A 21,879-nucleotide genomic window follows, 5' to 3' on the forward strand; every position below is an offset into this window, starting at 1 on the left:
AGGATGTGGAGGGTGAAGGTAACGGTGGTCCCCGTGGTAATCGGAGCACTAGGTGCGGTGACTCCCAAGGTAGGCGAGTGGCTCCAGCAGATCCCAGGAACAACATCGGAGATCTCTGTCCAGAAGAGCGCAGTCCTGGGAACAGCTAAGATACTGCGCAGGACCCTCAAGCTCCCAGGCCTCTGGTAGAGGACCCGAGCTTGAAGGATAAACCGCCCGCAGGGGCGTGCTGGGTGTTTTTTATATATATATATATATATACATATAATATTATTATTATTATTATTATTATTATTATAAGTTTATATGAAATTAAGTTGGTTAACTTAAGATGTTTGATAATTTTTGCTTTAATCAAGGACTGTATTTTAGGTGTTTCTTCCTTGTTAATTGCGTAGAATGATGCACAAAGTGAACCTCAGCCAAGACCAGTGGGCTAGAAAAAACGTGACAGACAGGGAGATTTTATTCCTCAAAGACCATCAACCAGTCGAAGTACTAGTTGCATGCCACGTGGTCAGTGTTCTCACAACCATTGATTTTATCTCACCACTTGTTTTCACCAAAGAATTTCAGTAAGTAAATATTTTTCAATCGCTTTTTTTTTCTCCAGTGTCCAGAGATCAGCATCAATGTCCACGTGAAGAACCTAGTTATGTTGCCAGTGTCAACCCAACAAAAGGTACTTTACCTCTCTTGTATATATAGTGATTTCTATTTTCAAGTTTACTTTTATATTTGTTGTTATAGTTGAGTTAGGCAGGGCTTTTGTGCAGTCCTAAGAAACATACTGACTAGAGTGTTTATTTCACTTTGTGGCAGAGTTTCTTTATTTCTTTCTTCTTTTTTTTTTCTGTTAGTGTATGGAACTGAGGTGCTTCGTCAGGAGCTCCTTCAGTTGTTGGAGGATGGAGAAGAGGATGCAGCCATGACTTGTGAGACGTCGTCTGAGTCAGCTGCTACTCACTAGGAGATCAGAAACATGGTGTCCTCGCAAAAGTGGAAAGAGGCCAGGCCTTGTCTTATAGACAATATGTTAGCTACTCTGGATCCACAGTCACACCGTGTGTGTCAGTGTGGCAAACAAGTAGTTGTGAGGTGTCTGGACTACCTGCCTCTTCCATTCCTTTGTGCTGACTGTGATATTGCAGTTCACACATGCTTTGTCCTGCACAACAGAGAGGTAGTAACAGGAGGGTTTTTGCAGCCTTCATCAGAGTTTCACAAGCCAATAGGTACGGTTTTTAAGTCCTATGCATTTCTTGCTATGTTCTATGAGTGGGTGCTGTTATTGTATATTTATTGTGTATCAGTTAATTTCCAATTCTTTTTATATATATTGTGTGTTTTAATGTTAGTTCGGCTGTTGCCTGTGCAAAGGCCAGACCATGTGTGTGACTGCCCAGCAGGTAACGTTGAGGTTTCACCCGGCGCAATTGTGGCTCTTGTAACCATAAATGGTAAGTTGCCCTTTTGTCACACAGTGCATACACAATAGATGTGTTTGCAAGTTTTATTGCAAATTGTACATTGCTGTCTTGTTTTGAATTACTCTTGGCCCACAGTATATGTGGGCACCTGTCAAAGGTCATTTGGATTTACCAGACCGCTTTGAAAACAACATGAAATCTTCACAACGTGAAAGAAATGAATGTCTTTGTTGAGCTATGACTGAATTTATCCTTATCCTTCCTAAAGGCCGTTATAACTAGGGATGGGTACCGGTGTCCGGTGCCATCACATAAACGGTAGTAACCAGACCGAAAAGCAGCGCACATTTCGGTGCTTTATTTCGGTGCTTTTTTTTTCCTGAGCTAATTCTAGCCGATCATTTTATGTTTCCGAGGATAGTAGGCGGGGCCAGGTACGTACGTTCTTTTAGAGCAGAGCTACAGATTAAAAATGCCCAAGGCAAAGCGATCAAAAGTCTGGCTGTACTTCACAGCAAAAGATGCAAGCTCAGCAGCCTGCAACAAGTGCTTTATGCTGATACTGTGATACTGTCAAAGGAGGTAACACCTCAAATCTGATGAAACACCTGGCGACGCATAACGGGTTTTTTTAAAGCCGAGAAATGCGCCGTGTTTGATAGCTTGCTGCGAGACCTCACACCGTGCACATCTACTGCGGGTGTGGTGCCTGTTATCGGACCCGGAGTTAGCAACATCCCGCAAAAACCCGAAGAGTAGAGTCCTGGCCCCTAGCCCTGCCAGTGTAGCAGAAATGATGACGGATGATGATGGCAGCAGCAGCCGTTCTTCTCTGCGTGAGTAGCTTCATGTTGTTCGTGTGTAATTAACGTTGAGTACGCTAACCACATTATTACATTAATGCATGTAAGGTGAACTAGCAAACACCGTCGTAGTTTGATGGCAGATACTCCCTTCACCCTGGCCAAAAAGGCTAAAATGACCCCAAAAAAAGTGGAAAACAGTTAAACATGAGAGGTTTTTGGACAAAGTTTGTGTTTTTTCCATTGTTTAAGCACTGCTTCCAGCCAAGAGTGATACCATATATGCCCTATAGCTGCAGAAAAGGCTAACATTGTTATCTTTTTACAAAAAAAAACAGCTGAACATGAGAGGTTTTTGGACCAGTTTTGTGTTCTCCATTCTTTAAGCACCGGTTTGAGCACCGTTTAAGCACCGGCAGCGTTTTAAAAGTAACGGTTTGGCACCGGTATCGGATAAAACCTAAACGATACCCATCCCTAGTTATAACCTTGCACTGCCAGTGGTGAGCTGCACCAGCTGTGACCTAATGTGGTCCCCCTCAGTTAAGGACATCCTGGGTAGTGGATATTGGCCTGGCACCTTAAATTTCTGCACCCTGTTTTCAATGGATGTCTTTCAGTCTTTCTATGACATTAAGAAGGCTGCACCAGGGATGTCACTTAAGGCATTTGTCAAAATGCTGGATGAAAGAACAGCCCATTTTGGAAGGGTGAGTTTCTAAATTTGCCAAGTTTAAGGAAATTGTACAAATCAATGTTTATGATGACTGTCCTTGAATATTCTGTTGTTTGTCCTCTACTTAAAAGACTGGCCGAATATCAGCTGATGCCTTCAGTAAAAGTTTCTTGGAGTGGAGTGCTGTAAAGTTTGAGGTGGACAGGATGTGCAAGGAGCCATGCTTTAGCTGCCCTGCCTGCACTCCAGACATGCTTGCCGTCTCAGCTGATGGGAACCGCAAGCTTTATCGCTTTCAATCAAATGCAAGGTACGTTATGCATTGTGTACATAAATCAAATATGGATTTGTAGAAAAATGTATTTTAATGTTTCTTTTCAAACAACTGTCACTGTGTTCGTTCAACACTTCAGAGCAGGGGAACTTTGAAGGTGTCTTCATTGAAAAAGATGAGGAAGTTGCTGAGTTTGTGAAATACATCCAGAGACACACAAATCATGTAAGAGATACATATATATTAGTGCAGTTAGCGGTAATCTTGTTAAAATGACGTTAACGCCATAACCATATACACATACTTGTGTGTGTGTGTGTGTGTGTGTGTGTGTATGTGTGTGTGTGTATATACATATATGGATGGGTGGATATTTATTTTATTTTTCTCTTGGTGTTGTCGTAATACTATTTACTTTACTTTATCTTAATGTGTACTTAATTTTGTCACCATGTGTATTAAAAAAAACCCCAAAAAACATGATTTTCATTTTGTGTTATCAGTGCTGTCCTGGGGAGATATGAGGTCTTGTGTGAACGTGACTTAAGGCTAATTCAGCTAATTCTTATGCATTTGTGTTAAAAAAGCTTGTCCCTGATAGGGCTTGATAGCGTCCCAGGACATATTACGTTCCTTTGCTCCGATGTGGCCTGTAAATATTTCCCATATTTAACCAAGGTGGCTCAGCAGTTCCCTGAGCTGAGGAACCTCTTGTCAATGCGTCCTTTTCTCTCCGTCATGCATGCAAAGGCTCACACTTGGAAATGCGAGGTATACTGCAGCTTGTAGTTTTGGATTAGTTTGAGACATTTTGTTATAAGGTTGAATGAATTCAGCAGTCATGTATTGTGACCTCCTTTCTATAGATCAAATGGGGAGGTGCGTTTCAGGATGGGGCCGGTTCAACAGTTGGAGCAGAGGTGGAACAAGTAAACAGTTTCCTGTCTATGGCGGCCATCACAACAAAGTACATGTCTAAAGCAGGTATGTGTCCGTGTCTGAGATTCCACTCAGTCTCCTGCTCATTAATTCTTATTTGTATACTAACTGAAATGCAGGGCGAACAGACATGCTGACCCTCCTGGCTTTGGGGTGGAACAAAAGGAAAGTGGAACAACTGGGCCGCACTTTGAGCCAGAGATATCTAAAGGTGATTTTTTCAACACCAATTTTAATGTGTGTGGTAATGGGCAAAAAAACACCAGTACTCTAAAAATGTCAATATGAATGACATTTATTAATGTATTCTTAGATCATAAGGATCCTTAGAGAACAAGTGGAGAGCCTGAATGCGACCAAAAATGAGCTGGGTGTGGATGACGACACACTGCAGCAATGGGTGGCCGATGTGCAGAAATGGGCTGAAGGTGAGTCTCAATATAACGCACTCGTGTATAACAATAGGACCCACCATGGCCTCATTAAAGAACTTAAGGTAGAATTAATATCTTTCTGACAGTGTCAACAAACAATGAAAAATAAGCCTTGTAAAAGCAGAATTTATGGCAGAGTTGTTGCATTTAATCAAATTGGATTGGACCTGGGTTGAAATGATGTCGTACTAGTTGGTTTTATAAACCTGAACACCAACATACTTGTTATCTAATGATAATGCAGCACATGAAGGCTACAGATGTCTTATAATGAAAATCATCAAGTCAGTGATTACAGAGTCCACTGTAGTTTGGTGACTGTTACTCATCCTGTATTCTGATTAATATTCCTCTCACTTAGAAACTGATCAAACTGATGGCAGCCTTGGAGCGTTGCAGGCACGAATAGAGGAGCTTGTCGTCATCATCAGAGTGCGAACACAAAATCTTTACAGACAAAATGGTGTCACAGTTTCTTTGAAATGGACCGTTTGATGCTCAGTTTGTACAGCTTGTACAGCTACTTTGTAAACAGAATAAAATCAGATCCAGGTTTGTTTAAGCTGGATGTGATGTGTGTTCTAGCAAACAAATTGATGAGTGTAGATTAAAATGTAACTATATACATTATGTGAAGGTGTGCCTTTTTTATGATTATTTACAGATAGCAAAAAGAGGCGACACAGAATTTGCAAGGTCATCTTAGATGAGAAGAAACGCTTGGCAGCTGCTGTTGACGACTACAACAAGCTTGCTGAACCAACAAAGCAAATCGTATCCAGTGATGCCCTCATCCAGACCGACATTTGGCCCTGGCAGAGCACAAGTGAACGTAAGCTCTTGATTTATAAATATCCTTTTTAAACAAACTCCCAGTATCTGAGCAGTAGTTGAATGTTTTCTTGAATCATAATATGCTACTATGTTTTCCCATCTGATGTTGTTAAACTGTAGCTGCTGCTGACCTCCAGACAAAGAAAGGTCTTTGAGAAGGTGATGGCTGTGAGGCGCCTGAGAGAGGAGGAGATGATCCTTTGCAGGGAGATGCGGCATCACTGGACAGTGTTGCGAATGCGATCTGTGGTGTTGGGGACAATCTCCTCAGACTGTAAGCACATCTTTTATTTATTTATAAATTTGGTAATGAATTGATTGAAAATAATAGCAGATGCTAAAGTCTTACTGGATCTTTTAGCTATATCTAGGTTGCTAGCTAACACTGCCTTCTCCCTTTTAAAAAAAAAAGTTTGATTACAGGATCCTAATTCCTTGTGTTTATGAGGTGAGGTTTTTTATTTGTTTGTTTGCTTTTTTTACTTTGCTCATATTTATTTTTTTTTGTTCTTTTTACAGCCTCCCTTGTTGGCATGTCGGAGGATGCACAGAAGGGACTCTGTAGCCTGGTTTTAAAAAAACAAAGTGAACTGAAAGCTGAAATGCTCAAAGTAAAGGACACGTACAAGAGAATCCTCAGCCACCAACCACTCCTGGAAATGGACTCGGAGGAGGAGGAGGACATTCCACACGATGCCGCTGAGAGTGATTTGAGCACTTCTGATGAAGACTGATTGTGTCATCATTGATGTTATGTTTGGTAAAATAAAAAGTTAATCACATCTCTGTTTAATGTGATTTTTACAATGTCTGTTTTAGAAATTGCTTATCATCAACAGACATTTTACATGTTGAGAAGAAAAATGGAATTTCCTTGGTGCAGTTGTTTACCCTGAATCATTCTTTCCCATCTAATTTAATGACTAGTGTACATGTTCAGATACAATAACATAATTTAATTTATGGGATGCTTTCTGGGCTGCTCAAATTACCACAGAATCTAAAAGCACCAGGCAGCACACTCACAAGGAAATTTTTTGCTCAGTGTTTTGTCGAAGAAATCAACAAGTACAATTGAGATGTTTGCTGTAGTGGTGTGTTTGTTAAGAAGCATGCCAGCACACTGGTGAACTGACAGTCCCAGAATGCACCCGAGCCAGTGACTCGCCCCAGAGCAAATGAAATTGCTTATCTAGAAAGACAACCGTCATCAAAGAATAAGTAAAAGAGTAGGAAACAAAAGATAAGGGAAGGTACTGTGCAATAGGAAAGAAAGGCCAGTGCCGTGCAACATGTCTGCTCAAACGGTCAGAAACGGACTCCATGAGGGTGGTATGAGGGCCCGACGTCCACAGGTGGGGGTTGTGCTTACAGCCCTACAGCCCAACACCGTGCAGGATGTTTGGCATTTGCCAGAGAACACGAAGATTGGCAACTTTGCCACTGGTGCCTTGTGCTCCTCACAGATGAAAGCAGGTTCACACTGAGCACTTGTGACAGAGTCTGGAGACGCCGTGGAGAACCTTCTGCTGCCTGCAACATCCTCCAGCATGACGGTTCGGCAGTGGGTCAGTAATGGTGTGGGGTGGCATTTCTTTGAGGAGCTGCACAGCCCTCCATGTGCTCGGCAGAGGTAGCATGACTGCCATTAGGTACTGAGATGAGATCCTCAGGCCCCTTGTGAGACCATATGCTGGTGCGGTTGGCCCCGGGTTCCTCCTAATGCAAGACAATGCTAGACCTCATGTGGCTGGAGTGTGTCAGCAGTTCCTGCAAGACGAAGGCATTGATGCTGTGGACTGGCCCGCCCGTTCCCCAGACCTGAATCCAACTGAGGACATCTGGGACATCATGTCTCGCGCCATCCACCAACTGCACCACAAAATGTCCAGGAGTGGGCAGATGCTTTAGTCCAGGAGTCTGGGAGGAGATCCCTCAGGACAGCATCTGCCACTTCATCAGGAGCATGCCTAGGTGTTGTAGGGAGGTCATACAGGCATGTGGAGGCCACAAAGACTACTGAGCCTCATTTTGACGAGTTTTAAGGACATTACATCAAACCTGATTAATGATTCTGTATTGCATTGATCAAGGAACCAACCCAATAGGAGCTAAAGGCATCCTCTTGACATTACTTCACTCAGTAAGTTTATATTATGTTTAATATGCTTTTTCTTCATCAGTTTAGAATATAACATGTTAGCGCTCCCTGGTCCTTTTTGGAGACAGGTCCTGAGACAGCAGGCAGCTATGGAGAACTCGTGTCAGCTGTGGTAATTAAGGAATACTTTGATTGTTGTATTCCTGTTATAGACAGGGTGATTAGTTTATGTAAAAATGTAGTTTGTTGTTGTTCTGGTTTACGTGCTGAAAATGGTTTCATTTGTGTATGTTCAATGTGTTAGACTTGTACATAGTTAACCATATATGATCAAATAATGTTGAATCCTGGATATGGATTTGTAAGCAATGAAATTTGAAATAAGGGGGTAGGAACAAGAAAAGTGTAAACTTCATCCTACTCCTTTTCGAGCACACGCATTCTGTAGACAGATATATACATGAAAACTTGATGATTTTTAAGTTTTTTGTTTGTTTGTTTTTTTTTCTGTTGTTATTTCAATTATATTTGCATGTTCGAAATAAAATTATATCTATCTATCTATCTATCTATCTATCTATCTATCTATCTATCTATCTATCTATCTATCTATCTATCTATCTATCTAATATTGATTTCATGACAACTATCCTCAGGTACATATTCCTGGATATATACAATGACATGAGTAAACTCCAATTTTAGAATCATTGGCTTCTTTGATCTGACTTATTGCCTCAGACTTTGGCCCTGTGTCCCCAAAAGTATAGAAAATCCATGACACTGAGTAAGAGGCCTTTATCATGTTGTAAGTGAGAGAGTTTGGTGTAACAGTGGTTGAACATGCCAAATCAATCCACAACATACTGCCATTCCCCAGCTGTAACCTGCATATGCATCAAACCAAAATCCAGTATCATAGCCACATGATAGACGTAAAGATGAGGTTAAAAGGGCTGTGTCATTTTGCCAGATAGCTTCATCCCAAAAAAGATAAACATTCTTCAAAAACAAAAGTTTGTGAATATTTGCTGTATTGCCAGGCCTAAACCAACCTGTTAAACTTATCAAATTATTGTCATAGATATGAAAATATTGATTGAAACAGAATAATCCATTCAAGCCTCCATCATCATCCAAGATCACTGTTACTATTCAGATTATTTTATCGCTATTTTCCTCTAGAATCTTTTGAAAATCAGCATTTGATCAATAGACTTTTTAAAAGTTTATTTTGATCCTATTGTTTACGTGTAATTACAATTTTATTGAAATTATGACAGGAAAACCGTTAATCAAATTGTAACTTTGGTTTCTAATAATAATATTAACAATAATAATAATGTTACATATGCAATATGTACACAATAATAATGTGCAAACAAACAAGACAAATAGCAAAAAATGTCAAAATATTTCTAATAATACCCTGTATATAAAAACCACATATGACCACAACTCCAAATGTGCAATTGTCACTGCATCTAAACATATTACAAAAAGGTAGAAACATATAATATACAATATGTTCTGAAGCTGGTACTGGTGCAGTTAACTTTGCTTTAGGCTCCCATACACAGTACTGCTTACCCTAATAACCTCATACAAGATGTTACTTACTTTACTTTAAACAAATTAGAGAGTGAAACTGACACAGTGAACTGACACTGGCTGAAATGTATAGTAAATATTTTATTTTGAACTTTTATGCTGAACTACAAACTGTGAACTGTGCGAACTCTGCGACCTGTGGTGCCTGGTTTACTGTGTGTAAAACTGTGCAGGTTCCCATGTGTCATCCCACACTTTGCCACTGTCAGGAGAAAAACATAACAAACAACGACAACCACACACACACACAATATAGGATAATTTAGGTTGTGACATATGACATTTTTTTAGGATGAAATATCTTCTATATTCATGTCATGCTTTATACCCCTTTATTGTAATCTAAATTACTCAAATCGAGTCAGAGAGTAATAATATATGGAGTAGACGTCAAGCAGGACCACAGCAGCAGCCACGATCCATCAGAACCTGCTGGATGAGAGAGCACAGAAACTCCAGGGAAGAAGTTTAGTTAGTAACATGCATGAACTGCATTACTGAGACATGTATGTTTACAGATGGTGGTGAGGGAGAGGGGGAGAGTTTTCAGTAAAAGGAGATGTGACTGCATCTTCAACCAATACTGAGCCTGCATAACCCTGAAAGAGACAGACAGAGAGAGAGGGGAGGGAACACTAACCCACAGCAGTCTGGTCCTATGACAGCATAACTAAGGGCTGACCTGAACCAGCCCTAACTATAAGCTCTATAAAGAAGTAAAGTCTAATGCCTACTCTTAAAAGTGTTGACCATGTCCACCTCCAAAACTCATAATGAACTTTGGAGGTGGACAGCTATCAAGCTCCTCACAGAAGAGGAGCTTGATAGCTAAAAGCTCTGGCTCACAATCTACTTTAGTCCAAATACATGAATCCAAATTGAGGTGATAACTATTTATCAACAATATGAATGTCTGTTCCCGTCCAACAAAGTTGTTACTACATACCATATTGAGCAGGGCTTCCACTTGACTTTAACTTCTTCTTTTTCCTGAAAAACATGATATAAACAAACAGTTAATTAAGAAAGACATGCAAGTTGCATACAAAAAGGAGCTTATAAACATCTGTGTACTATTGAATGGCTCAATATATTATATAATTAGTTTACAAAAACATAAGAACCACTACAATGCTTGTACTGCCAGCATCGAGTGCATGTCAGCAAAGCAACACTGCTTACATTGTGGCTCACAAGCAAAACTAACTGAAGCAGATGTTACTGAATGGGAAGGAGCACCTCCACATCAACCACTCCTTCTGAGCATGATGTCAGGAGGACTTTAAAGAACGTAAACACCAGGAAGGCAGCACAACCAGGTTGTACAGGTGGTATGTTCCTATTTAATGTCCTATTTGGAGCGAAATCCTGACTCAGTGGCTGAATTAGCGTAGATTCATCAAATACAAAAGCTTATGGATAGTCAGTCAGGCACAGTTCAAATCCGGGAAGTCCAAAGACGCAAACAAATCTGCACAACAGCAGGCTAAATTACTTACATTTACAACTCTCCTGTCTACTATCTCTTCATATTTGAAAATCTTCTGTGTACGGTGTTTTCGGCATTCTGAAAAATAACAAATGAAATATTTACATGAGGTCTGTAAAACTGGAGATAATGCAAAAATTAAAAAAAGAAATCTTAACAAACTTAACGAACCTGTCATGTGTTTTGTACATTTACAATACCATAACGTCTAACCTTTCCTTGTCTTTTTTTTGTTTGTGACATCCGAGGTGTACGCCGTAGAAATTGAGGGAGATGCAGGAAGTGGAGATGGAGAGGAGGATGCAGGAGGAAGCAAAGATGAAGAGGAGGATGCAGGAGGAAGCAGAGATGGAGAGGAGGATGCAGGAGGAAGCAAAGATGAAGAGGAGGATGCAGGAGGAAGCAGACATGGAGAGGAGGATGCAGGAGGCTGACAGAGGGAAGATGTTGGTACAGGCTCTAAATGCAGAATAAATTCCTCGTTTAGAGCCTCTGGGTCTGGGACTGGTCCAGCATCGACATTGTCAGCAGAGGATGGTCCAGCTGCTGGTGTAGAACTTTTAGCAGGAGGTGAAGCTTGTAATTCTGCAAAATTTTAAATATTAAATATTCATTAAAACGGGTTGAAAAAATGTACAGTACACATAAACACATAATAAGTAGTGATTTGCATGTTTTCAGTTAGGTTTTTACTAAAGTTACAACTTGTAAATATTGGCATCAAATAAGTCATTTCACACACTCACTGACCCAAATCATTCAGTACAAGTGCCCTCGGGGGTAGTGTGACATCTGTAGTGCTTTTCTACATTGTACATTAATAAATTAATGAGTGTGACTATAAATCCAGATAGCTAATGACTTTTTTCCTCTAATGAGACTACTTTCCTGACTTTGTAGTGCATAACATTTGACACTTCAACCTAGTACTGTGACTTAAGAGTTTTGTACAATGGTGATTCTAACTACCTCAAGAAGGTAATCAGGTAACCTCTTAAGAAGTGTATAAGAATCTTGGTGTTCATATTGGTAACATTATATAACATTTGTTATACTAGAAAGTCTCGAAGAGAATTATCAGGTGTGGTTTTCGTGAAGATTTTTACAATTACATTTGTATATACATGAGTGTGAAAGACCATACTATACACACACACACACACATACAAAATTGTTAAGGTAGGTAACACCAGAGGTTCAGTATGGCTAGCTTTGGTGATGTGAACACCACATGGGGAGGTAATAAGGCATATATAACACTATTTTCATGTTAGCAACAGGACATGTAGGGCAGCTGTTACCTTACAGCAAGAAGGTTACTGGTCTGAACCTTGGCTGAATAATAGAATAGAATAGAACAAAATAGAGTAGAATAGAATAGAATAGAATAGTTGGTGACTGTTAACTATCCTCATCCTCACCATCTTGTTTGTCTCTATGTATCTCATGGTGAACTGCCTACTTATCTAGGGTGTACCATGAGTATCACCCAAGACAGCTAGGATAGGCTACCTGATAAGGATACCTGGTTACAGATAATGGACAAAGCATATCTTACTTCTCAGAAGGTGTTCATAAAGTTTCCTCATCTTCATAAGGATGTCACGTGCAGCACCTTCCGCTGGTTCGATGTGAGTGATCACGTCCCCTACTATACGACCCTTACAGTCAAACTGTCCAAGAAACAGAATTGGCTGGTAGCCCAGGGCATGAAGTTTTGAAACCTGCAAGAACAACAAAGAAAAACATATGCAGCCAGTCTTTCATGTAAGCAAATTGATGTATAACAAACCTTTAAGTTTCACATCTTTGTTGTTTTATTGTTGTAGATAGTTAAAAAGTATTTATGGTGACCAAACCTGTAAATGTATGATAAAAATCCATCTTGAAATGTTTTGTCTCTCAGTTAATAGCCGATTAAATTAAAAATCAGAAGTAGCTTAAATAAAAATAGTTGAAGTTTTTTCTAGTTTGATGTCTTTAGTGTGATGATGTTACTCTGATGTAAAGAACCTTTTTATTTATGCTCTTTTATAAATAAATATTTTATGTGTATATACATATCTTGTTAGTTTCTTACTTCATGATATACAAGAAAACATTGACAACTGTGATTAATAAAGAATTGTCTAGCAGACCAACCACTTATTAGATCAGAACTTTTAAACTTACTGACAACTGGGCTGAATTAACCACCCTGCTCGCTTTTACTGCCTTACTTTCAGTTAATGTATTTTGTTTTGCATTATGCACATTTTATATGCCATTAGGTCATTTATTGTAACAATTCTCAGGTAGGAACTATTGTGCTACATGTTGGTTCCACTGGTGCACCTGAGGGAGATGCACACCCATGTTGATGTGAGCATGGCAAATCGAAGCGAGAGAAGCTAATTTAAGTCAGAGTAGTTCGTCTCTTAAAGTATCTGTAAAGCGCTCATTTCTGCCTCAAGGCATGGGTCAGCCAGCGAGGTATGTTTATATGTCATATAGATCATTTTATGTCTTTATTTCACTCGTCTTACTATTTCATCGAATTGTATGTTATGTTTTAGTTCGACGGTGGCGTAGTTGTGATTAAGGTGAAGCTGTAACAACCCCAAGACCTTACAACGAACATTAAAGACAACTTCATGCCATCAGTAAAAGGACTCTTTATTGACGTTAAGAAGAGGTAGAAGTGATACTCGCATTTCTATTTTTTTTAACAGAGGCAGCCCAGTTGCTGTTTTTAAACTGTTCTTGTGTTTTTTTTTCAATCCCTCCTTTACGTTCAGGCTGCCCAGGCATCCACTGCATGTCTTCCTGTTGCAGGTGTTTGGAGCCTGACAGGAAGGGCATGGTTTGGTTTTTGGCTTTGTCATTTCTGCAAATGAAAATGGAACATGTAGGGATTATTTCAGGTCTGTTTTGGTGAGATGATTACAAAAATAATTTCTGACCAAAGAAATAACTTATATTACGAGGCATTATTACACCATATTTAGAAAAAAAATCAATTACGAGATTAAAGTCGTTAATATTGAGTTAATTACGAGAATAGGGTTAAAAAAAACTGAATTAATTACGGAAAAGATACATTGCTAAAATAGAGCAGTACTAACATTAGCTGGGTGGCCAAGCAAGTGTCTTACACATGAGAATACATTACAAAAGAAAAAATTAAATAAACTTTTGCAGAAGTAGTTCTCTTGGTACACAGACTGCTCTGTGAAAACATTTCAAGTTTAATATCAGCTGATTAATATTTCAGTGAACATGCAAATTACCCACAGTTTATCACAACTTACTTAGCTAAGATCTGCCTCGTGTTGAGTCGAAAAATTCGCTGCAGCCTGGACCTTGACTTGAAAGATACATTTACTACGACTCCCAAGATGCATTGCAGTAAAAACCATCCAATCGTCTTGCTTAAGATCTGTTGACGTCAAATGCATTGCAATTTATAAAAAAATAATAAAATAAAATAAAAAAAATAAAATTTGCAATTTGTAATTACATAATTAAACACTGGGCCAGTTTACTTTCGTATTATGATGATAATTATCGCTGGTTATTATTTTAGAATAAATAAAGGAATAACGGGTAGCACCAAGATGTTGATTATCTTCATTTCCATAGCAACGGCGGTTGAGGATTATGGGTAGTGTGCAGTTACGGGATTAGTGCGCCGTTAGCGTAAATTGGTCTGATTGGTTGGAGCCGAACGCATCCAAAACTAACAGGAGTGGTGAATGAATCTATAAATGTGTTTTACGTGTGAAATGAAAAGAATAAACCTAACAAAGGGTTATGTACGTTAAATCTGTGCACTTTCAGATCGTGAATCACTTTGGAAAACACTGTGTGATGGCCACAACAGGAAGCGATTTTATTGTTGAATTATCAGTGATACTTTCATGTGTTTTTGTTGAGAAATGTTAACGATATCATTAAAAGAAAGCCTTAAATTAGGGAGAAAAACACGTCCGCGGAGAGGGTCCCCGGTTCTCCAGTTAGATTGTACTTCACGGCGTCATGTTTCGCCGTGACGGGGTTATTATTGGAGTAAATGGATGGCTGGAGCCTCTGCTCGAAGTGTCTCTTATCGCCGCAAGCGGGTTCATATTGGAATGAATTGACAACCCACAGCGTCGCATAAAAACGTGGAAGGGTACCTTCAGCGTCAGCATGAGAAGTTAAGGGATGTGACAAATCGTCAGTATTTTACGCGTCGGGAGTGAGAACGGGTTGCAAAAACTTATGAAATCTGTGATACTGCAGAGTCCAGCAGACAGTTTGGAGTCAAACCCTGACGTCATCATCACAGGTGTAGGAACCATTTCTGTAACACCAGCCAAACAGACACATTAGTATCAGTAGGTATAGATGATTTACTGGCTCCTCTGTTGGTTACAAAGCAGTGATTATACTTTGGAGTTTTGTGTTATACTGTGAGGAACTGGCCTGTTTGGAAGTTACAGTAAGAAGGAAAACATGTCTGTATATGATTTTGTGGACAGAGAGAGTGATGGATGATTTTATTTATTTCAGAGATAAATGAACATTTACAGCACGTCCATGCAGAGACTCTTAAAGACATGAGCGTGAGAAACAAGCTTTTCACCATTTCTCTTGATGCCCACATGCTTTATTTATTCTTTAGTCCAGCATGTGTCACCACCACAATAAAGTTATTTTTAACCTGTTTTCACACATTGTCATACCTGCACATTTCCACTGTGCTGTGTTGACTTTAAAGAAGATGAACGTTAGACTTCAGGCTGAAACCACAGGCTGCATTTCCTCTTTACTTGGAGGCCCAGACAGAAATGTGGTATCAGATTTTCAGCAGATAAAAATAAACCAACAACAGTCTTTTACACACATGCAGTCATCACAGTCTGCTCAGAGAGAAAAAAAAAAAGGGGGGGGGGTTTAAGTTGTGCCCTTAATCTTCATAATATCAAAACCCCTGAAACACCAGCAAAGTGCACCATGGTGAGACTCAGAATTGAAACATCACAGCAAAGCTGAATACACTAGTGTAGATAACACCCGGCAGTGTGGTAAATTGTACTGAGAGAGCATCTGCACCCCATAAGACCAAGAAGCCAAGAACACCAGCATGCTGTGTGAGAAACATGGATGAAAGTCAGAACACCTCTGGCATCTTGCCCACAGTCTTGTGGGTTCATGTAGCTAGTGGGTCCTCTCTGTGGCTGACTGGCTGTTAACCCAGTGAGTGAGGTTCTCCTGCTGCTCTGACCACATCCCTTTGCTGTACTGAAGGACAGTGCTGCAGCCATGTCGCTCTGCTCATGTCACATGTGGCCTTCCCAGGACTATGGGGGTTGTGGCGGGGCGTGGCTTGCAGTGCCGTGCAGGGAAGGCTGATGCACCTACACGGCATCCGCAATCATGCCCCGCCGACTAAAATATTGCATTGGGTCCTGTTATTGGGGTTGTTGTTGATATTTGTGCTAAATTTGTCCACCACTGCAAACAGTCACGTGTTAGATTTCATAGCTCATGCAGTGAAAACCTTGTGTTCTGTCCATTGTGCTGAAATAATAACAGTATAATGAATTTAACATCACTATTTGTTAGTCAGGGCCTGTATGGCTGATACTGATATTAGTACCAATACTTTTTAATAATTAAGGTACATCATCATTGTCACTAATTCTGAATGAATTTTCATCACCTTTAGGACAGCCAGGTTGCCTCTTTGGTGAAATTGCATCAGTGCGTACAGGAGAGAAACAGAAAGTAAAGTATTGAGTTCATTATACTCGTAAGGAGAGAGAACGTGTTGGTTGACCAGGAGGACTGGGAGACCATGACAGATACAATAAATTATAAATGGATTAATGTCTCCCTCTATTGGCCAACAGTTGTAAACACAGTGATTGTACTTGGAAGCTGTATTCAGAGTCTGACATGGGAAATATGGGGCAAGCAACTATATCTGTATATCCACACTGACACTTACCTCTATTTACCATGGGCTTGCACGCAGAAAATGCGGTTTATAAAAAGCAGAGAAGCTGAGGTTTACAGGGATATTTGGTGTATTACGGTAGCACAAAGCGATCACAAGCTACTGCTGTCTGAGCACAGGAAAGTCAACACCGCCTGGGTGTTACCAGGGGTGACTCGCACTATTGTATCTCTCGACCAGTTGGGCAGGAGAGAAACGGTTACTGAAAGATGGGAAGATAAACGTAAGACGCTTTACAGTGCATCATTAGAATGCACGTTCAAAGACGGTCGGTAAGAACTGATGACACATGGAGCAGAGAGCCAGGTGTGGAGACGTGACAACGCCCCAAAATGACTGGAGATTTGCAATATAAAAGGGAGGGTATGTAAAAAATTGAGTAGTCTAGGCTCAAAAACGTTTTTGTACTTATTTTGTATAGTTCATATTTAAAGTTGATGTTGTATTTTGTCTTGTTTATGTTAAATCTGTTTCCACTTAACTATAAATCTGAAAAAACAGAGTCTGTTTTTCCCCCACTGCTGTTCCACTTATAGTATGATTTCTGACACTTTTACAGCCAAGATTATGATACTTCCTAAAAAAAAGGGGTATTGTGAACTGTTCAACAGACAGGAAGAGATTACAGCGCATTACACTGAATAACAATCATTTCATGTTACTAATCTTGCACAAAGTTAGCTTGAAATATTTTACTTTGACCTTTTTATTTCATTCACCATTTCAAACCAAGCTTATAACATTAAAAAATCAAAAACAGAGTAACAAAGTAAAACCAAGCCCCGCTACTCTACTCTTGAACTATATCGTTTTTACCCTCCCAAGTAGTGAGTGAGTTGCTGATCTGTATAAAGCCATACATCCACTGTCGGTAATATTTTTGGCCTTTGCTTGTTATATCATCATGATTCACTCTGTTTACCCTGAATGCAACATCTGCCTCACACCAAACAACATCAGGTCAAAGGAGTTTGCAAAGAAAACAACATCAGAATTTTTTTTACACTTTTTCTTCTAGTTTCCTTTTCTTGATGTTCTTTTTTCTAAACAGATTCTGACATTTTCAAGATTTCTGTAAGGGAACATATGAAACAGTTAAAAACTATGCTGGTCTTTCAACTACAAGGTTTCTTATGACAACATCAGTCAAGACAGGAGTGTTGCAAGGTTCTTAAAACATTGAGGGTTTCGCCCAGCCCCGAAATCTTTTGGATTTTCACTTTATTATTTTTACAGAGAAAAAAATCTAAAATTTCATACATTATGCCTTACCTCAAGGTTGAAGTCAAAAAATGATACTAAAAGAAACAATCAGTGCAATTTGATTAGCTCTTGTTGGTTCCTATTTTTTATTTTAAACAGAAGGAGTCAAATGAAGACTTCCCTTTGTGCAAGTGAGCTCTGTCATTTTTAACTTTGAATCTAAACACTATATAGTACTGATAGACTACTGCTCAAAATTTATTTACATGGATGAACTGAAACACCACCGCAGTCGTAGTGCGATTGAACGACTGAAAGCCCAGTTTAGTAGACATGGCATCCCGTGGGCAGATGGTCCACAGTACACTGCAGAAGAGTTCAAAAGCTTTTGTGAGAAATATGGTATCTCACATCAAACTTCATCACCTCACACTACTCACGCTAATGGAGAAGCTCAGACAGTTAAGAAACTGTGGAACGAAACAGTAGACAATCATTTAGCGTTGCTGGATTACCGTACCCCCCCCCCCCCCTCCCCCCCTCAAGTCAGTTCCTTTGTCACCTGCTCATCTACTGATGGGTAGGATACCAAGAAACAAGTTGCCTGCAGCTAAAAAGCTTCTTGTCCCAAAAACATATGACACTGACAAGGTCAACCAGCTGCTGGTTAAGTCTACTAAAAGTTAGCATACTGTGGGTGCATGAATCAAAGCTCTGTTTCTGCTAGGGCTACACCTCCCTTTATTTACCTACATTTGCACCAGTCCAGAGTCCAGTGGCTGACACTACAACAGATACATGTATACTTTGGAAGCGTCTGTCAAGCTGTCCAATCACAGCATATTTATAGCCCAACATCCAGACTGTAACTGGCAGTGAAAAGCACAACATGTTTGTAGTTCCAATGTTGATACCACCTAAACGTGTCAAACTTAAAATGTGCAATCCCGCTTAGTGGGTTTAAAATGGACTCCTATGGTTTGGAGGTGATTTACTACAGGGATGTTCAGCCTGCAGCTGACAAGCCGTGATCGGATAAATACAGCAGACAAAGTGGAACAAGTATCCATGAGGGTGAAATGGTGGTTTTCCTGTCTGAAATCTAAAAAAGTATGACCATAAAGTTTTCAAAAGGAAGGTACTATCATCAGAATAATGATGAGAGTTTCATTCATAATTCAATTACATAAGGAGTTGGAGCAGGTGGACAATCAGTCAATCAGTGCCACCTAAAGGCAGCAACTGACAAGTAATTCACCACAGTATTTACATGATCATATCTTACCACAAGAGGTCAGTAAAGGAATAAAAAATAAAAGTAAAGTCAAATTAGTTCCCAGAACTTAAAAATGTTTTGGAAACTCTTTGCCTCAAAAAACCCCCCCAAAAATTTTTGGCTGTGTCATGTCTTTGTTGGAAATCTTCTGTTTAATCACATTTGTTTAAATTCAGTGTCTTTTACTGTGACGTGTTAAGGGTTCGAATATTGAGGATGAGTACAAAAACAACACTAGTGGTCCAGAAGAGTTGGTCAAACAACGATTTTAATGAACCCACGCGTGGGGAGATGAACACTGCACACACCAGCATGGATCTCCACCCAATAATACACAAGCAGCCGTCTTTATAGCATCAGAGTATTTTTATGACGCCCCCTCATGCATCAAACAGGTATAATACAGGCATAAGTTTCAAAACCACAAATGTTCTGTTGACGACTTGTGACACAGTTAAAAGAACATTTTCTCCGTCTCCAGGCCAGGTGCATCCTGTAGCTGCCTTACTCTGCTTATCTTCTGGAACATCACGTCCTACAGCAAACTTGTCACTTATGCAGGCACAATTTCAGTTGCAAGCTTGCAAAGTATGTCTGAACTCTTACCTAAACCTGAACTCAACTACCGTGCGTGTGTGTGTGTGTGTGTGTGTGTGTGTGTGTGTGTGTGTGTGTCAACCTCACTCGAATTCTGTCTTGTGAGAAGCCAATTCTCATGTGCATAATAACCTAACTGAAACTATGTATGTAATAGGTTGAATAAATGTTTTAATCAAAAGCCACTACTAAAAGCTTAATCAAAAGATATAAATGAATAAAAGATAATAATGAATAGCCTGGTTATTCAAATAGCATCATCCAAACAGCTCCTCAAAATAACAACCAAAAAATGCACACTTTACAGAGGAAACAAAGACATTTCAGAAGTATACTTCATGACTTTTTCTGAGTCATCTGTTACCAAGCAAACTCAAACGCAGCAGGTTGCTGAATACCCTCAGGCCTTTTCTCAGCTACTATTTTTACTGTAAGATTAACCTTCTAAGCTCCACGTCACTCATACTCTACTTAGTTTCACTTTCTGGGTGCAAAAGCACACTCTGCAAAAGCATGTTGTTTCCTGTCAGGACTTTGGCACAGACTATACTCAGAGGTGAGCCTTTTTCTTATATAACCCAATATAATCAGCATATAAGCATTTAAGATTATAAAAAAGCATTCAAAAGCATTTAAGATTATAAAAAAGCATTCAAAAGCATTTAAGATTATAAAAAAGCATTCAAAAGCATTTAAGATTATAAATTTAAACTCAACAGTTTAAAGTGGTTATAACTGCACCTGTAATAAAGGCTAATTGGGTGCCAATATGTTTAAACATCTGAATGCAATATCAATGCTGTAGATTGTATTATTAATGCAATGGTAATGAAGATGATTATGAATAGTAGCAGTAAAATAATTTCTTTAATCCCACACGTCATCCATACTCTGATGGATTTTTCCCACTTTCAACAACTTTGTGGATAAAAATGTACAGGCATAAAGTCAAAGTGTTCGTACTTAACACGGTGCTGATCTCAGCTACCAGAAAGTCTTATCTGAAGCTGCTGTTTCATCATTAAATCTCAGGATCACCCTGTGTTTTTCACCAAGCTGTCAAATAAAGAATCAAAGAAATCCTGACTGTGTGTCCTTTCCTTTGTGTTTGCTCATACTCATATTCAGATCTTTACATGTTTTTGTCAAAAAGCTAAATGCTTGTGCTCCTAGAGTATAACAATATATTTACTGGAGCACTTTTTGTTCAAGTAAATATATTGTTATACTGCAGGAGCATCACAACCATTTAACAATGAAACATTCCCAGCTTGGTTTGTAGTGCCACCTTTTGAGTAGGAACACATGATGTAAAAATGTCATTGATCCAGCGTTGATGAATCATATCAAGAAGTCAAAGCCTTTATGGAAGCAGCTTTTTTTTTATCGTAATTTCTGAACTCGTGTGCTGCTTTTCCCTAACTCAGTAATTCGTTGTGGAAATAACAAAATAAACTAAATAGTGCACAGCGCGCGGTTACTTTTTGTTACCGACTGATCAGAGGTTACAAGTTGACTTCTTAAATTAACCTGTTTTTATTAATATGTCAAACGTCATGTATCTGTTTTTGTCTCATCTCTCGTGCAGATTTCAGACAGGAGAATCACCGTTTCACCCTTGTTCCACTCTATCTGCAGTATTTTCTTTAAAAGCTTCGCCTCAATGCCGTGACCTGGATTCGAACCAGGGTTGCTGCGGCCACAACGCAGAGTACTAACCACTATACGATCACGGCTGCTCAGCTGCAGTCTGAACGTCCATGTAGTCAATCACCTCCAATCCACAGGAGTCAATTTTAAACTCACTAAGCAGGACTGTACATTTTAAGATTCACACGTTTAGGTCATATCAACATTGGAACTACAAACATGTTGTGCTTTTCACTGCCAGTTACAGTCTGGATGTTGCATTTTTTTCTTATTCCACCGTAAAAACTGGATTCTGCGTGTAACAGCTGACCTGTACGATGTGCAGAAGAACACCAAAATGTATTTACCGTCAGACCACAAGACGTCCCTGTGTTAATGCAGATACTGTTACTGTGCCACGTGCGTAAATGAGTGCATCATTGTCACAGATTTGAGGATCTATATGAAGAAGAAAAAGCACAATACAGACTGTAAGTGCAACGAAAAGTCCAGCTCCCTGTGTTCTGCTCTCTGTTCAGCAGCTTCTTCTTTGTGCAGATACTCCGGTCTGGAAAGTTGAGGAGATCTTTTGGAGAGAAT

General features: G+C 39.5%; 2 long non-coding RNA genes and 1 other non-coding gene across 3 annotated transcripts; 2 read left to right on the forward strand and 1 right to left on the reverse strand.

The window, feature by feature from the left end:
* Positions 1-439: 439 nt before the first annotated feature.
* LOC109199661 (uncharacterized) lies at positions 440-1,708 on the forward strand. The gene is made up of 4 exons (XR_003218106.1): positions 440-516; positions 614-682; positions 861-1,460; positions 1,699-1,708. It is a non-coding gene; the product is annotated as an uncharacterized LOC109199661 (long non-coding RNA).
* Positions 1,709-12,802: 11,094 nt separating this feature from the next.
* Positions 12,803-13,233, forward strand: LOC112845288 (uncharacterized). Its single transcript, XR_003218094.1, has 2 exons — positions 12,803-13,063; positions 13,147-13,233. It is a non-coding gene; the product is annotated as an uncharacterized LOC112845288 (long non-coding RNA).
* Positions 13,234-21,314: 8,081 nt separating this feature from the next.
* On the reverse strand, positions 21,315-21,386 carry trnah-gug (transfer RNA histidin (anticodon GUG)). Its single transcript has one exon. It is a non-coding gene; the product is annotated as a tRNA-His (tRNA).
* Between the last annotated feature and the right edge of the window lie 493 nt (positions 21,387-21,879).

This window comes from Oreochromis niloticus, unplaced genomic scaffold (genome assembly GCF_001858045.2).
Source record: "Oreochromis niloticus isolate F11D_XX unplaced genomic scaffold, O_niloticus_UMD_NMBU tig00006606_pilon_6612427-7070595, whole genome shotgun sequence".
NCBI classification, from domain to species: domain Eukaryota; kingdom Metazoa; phylum Chordata; class Actinopteri; order Cichliformes; family Cichlidae; genus Oreochromis; species Oreochromis niloticus.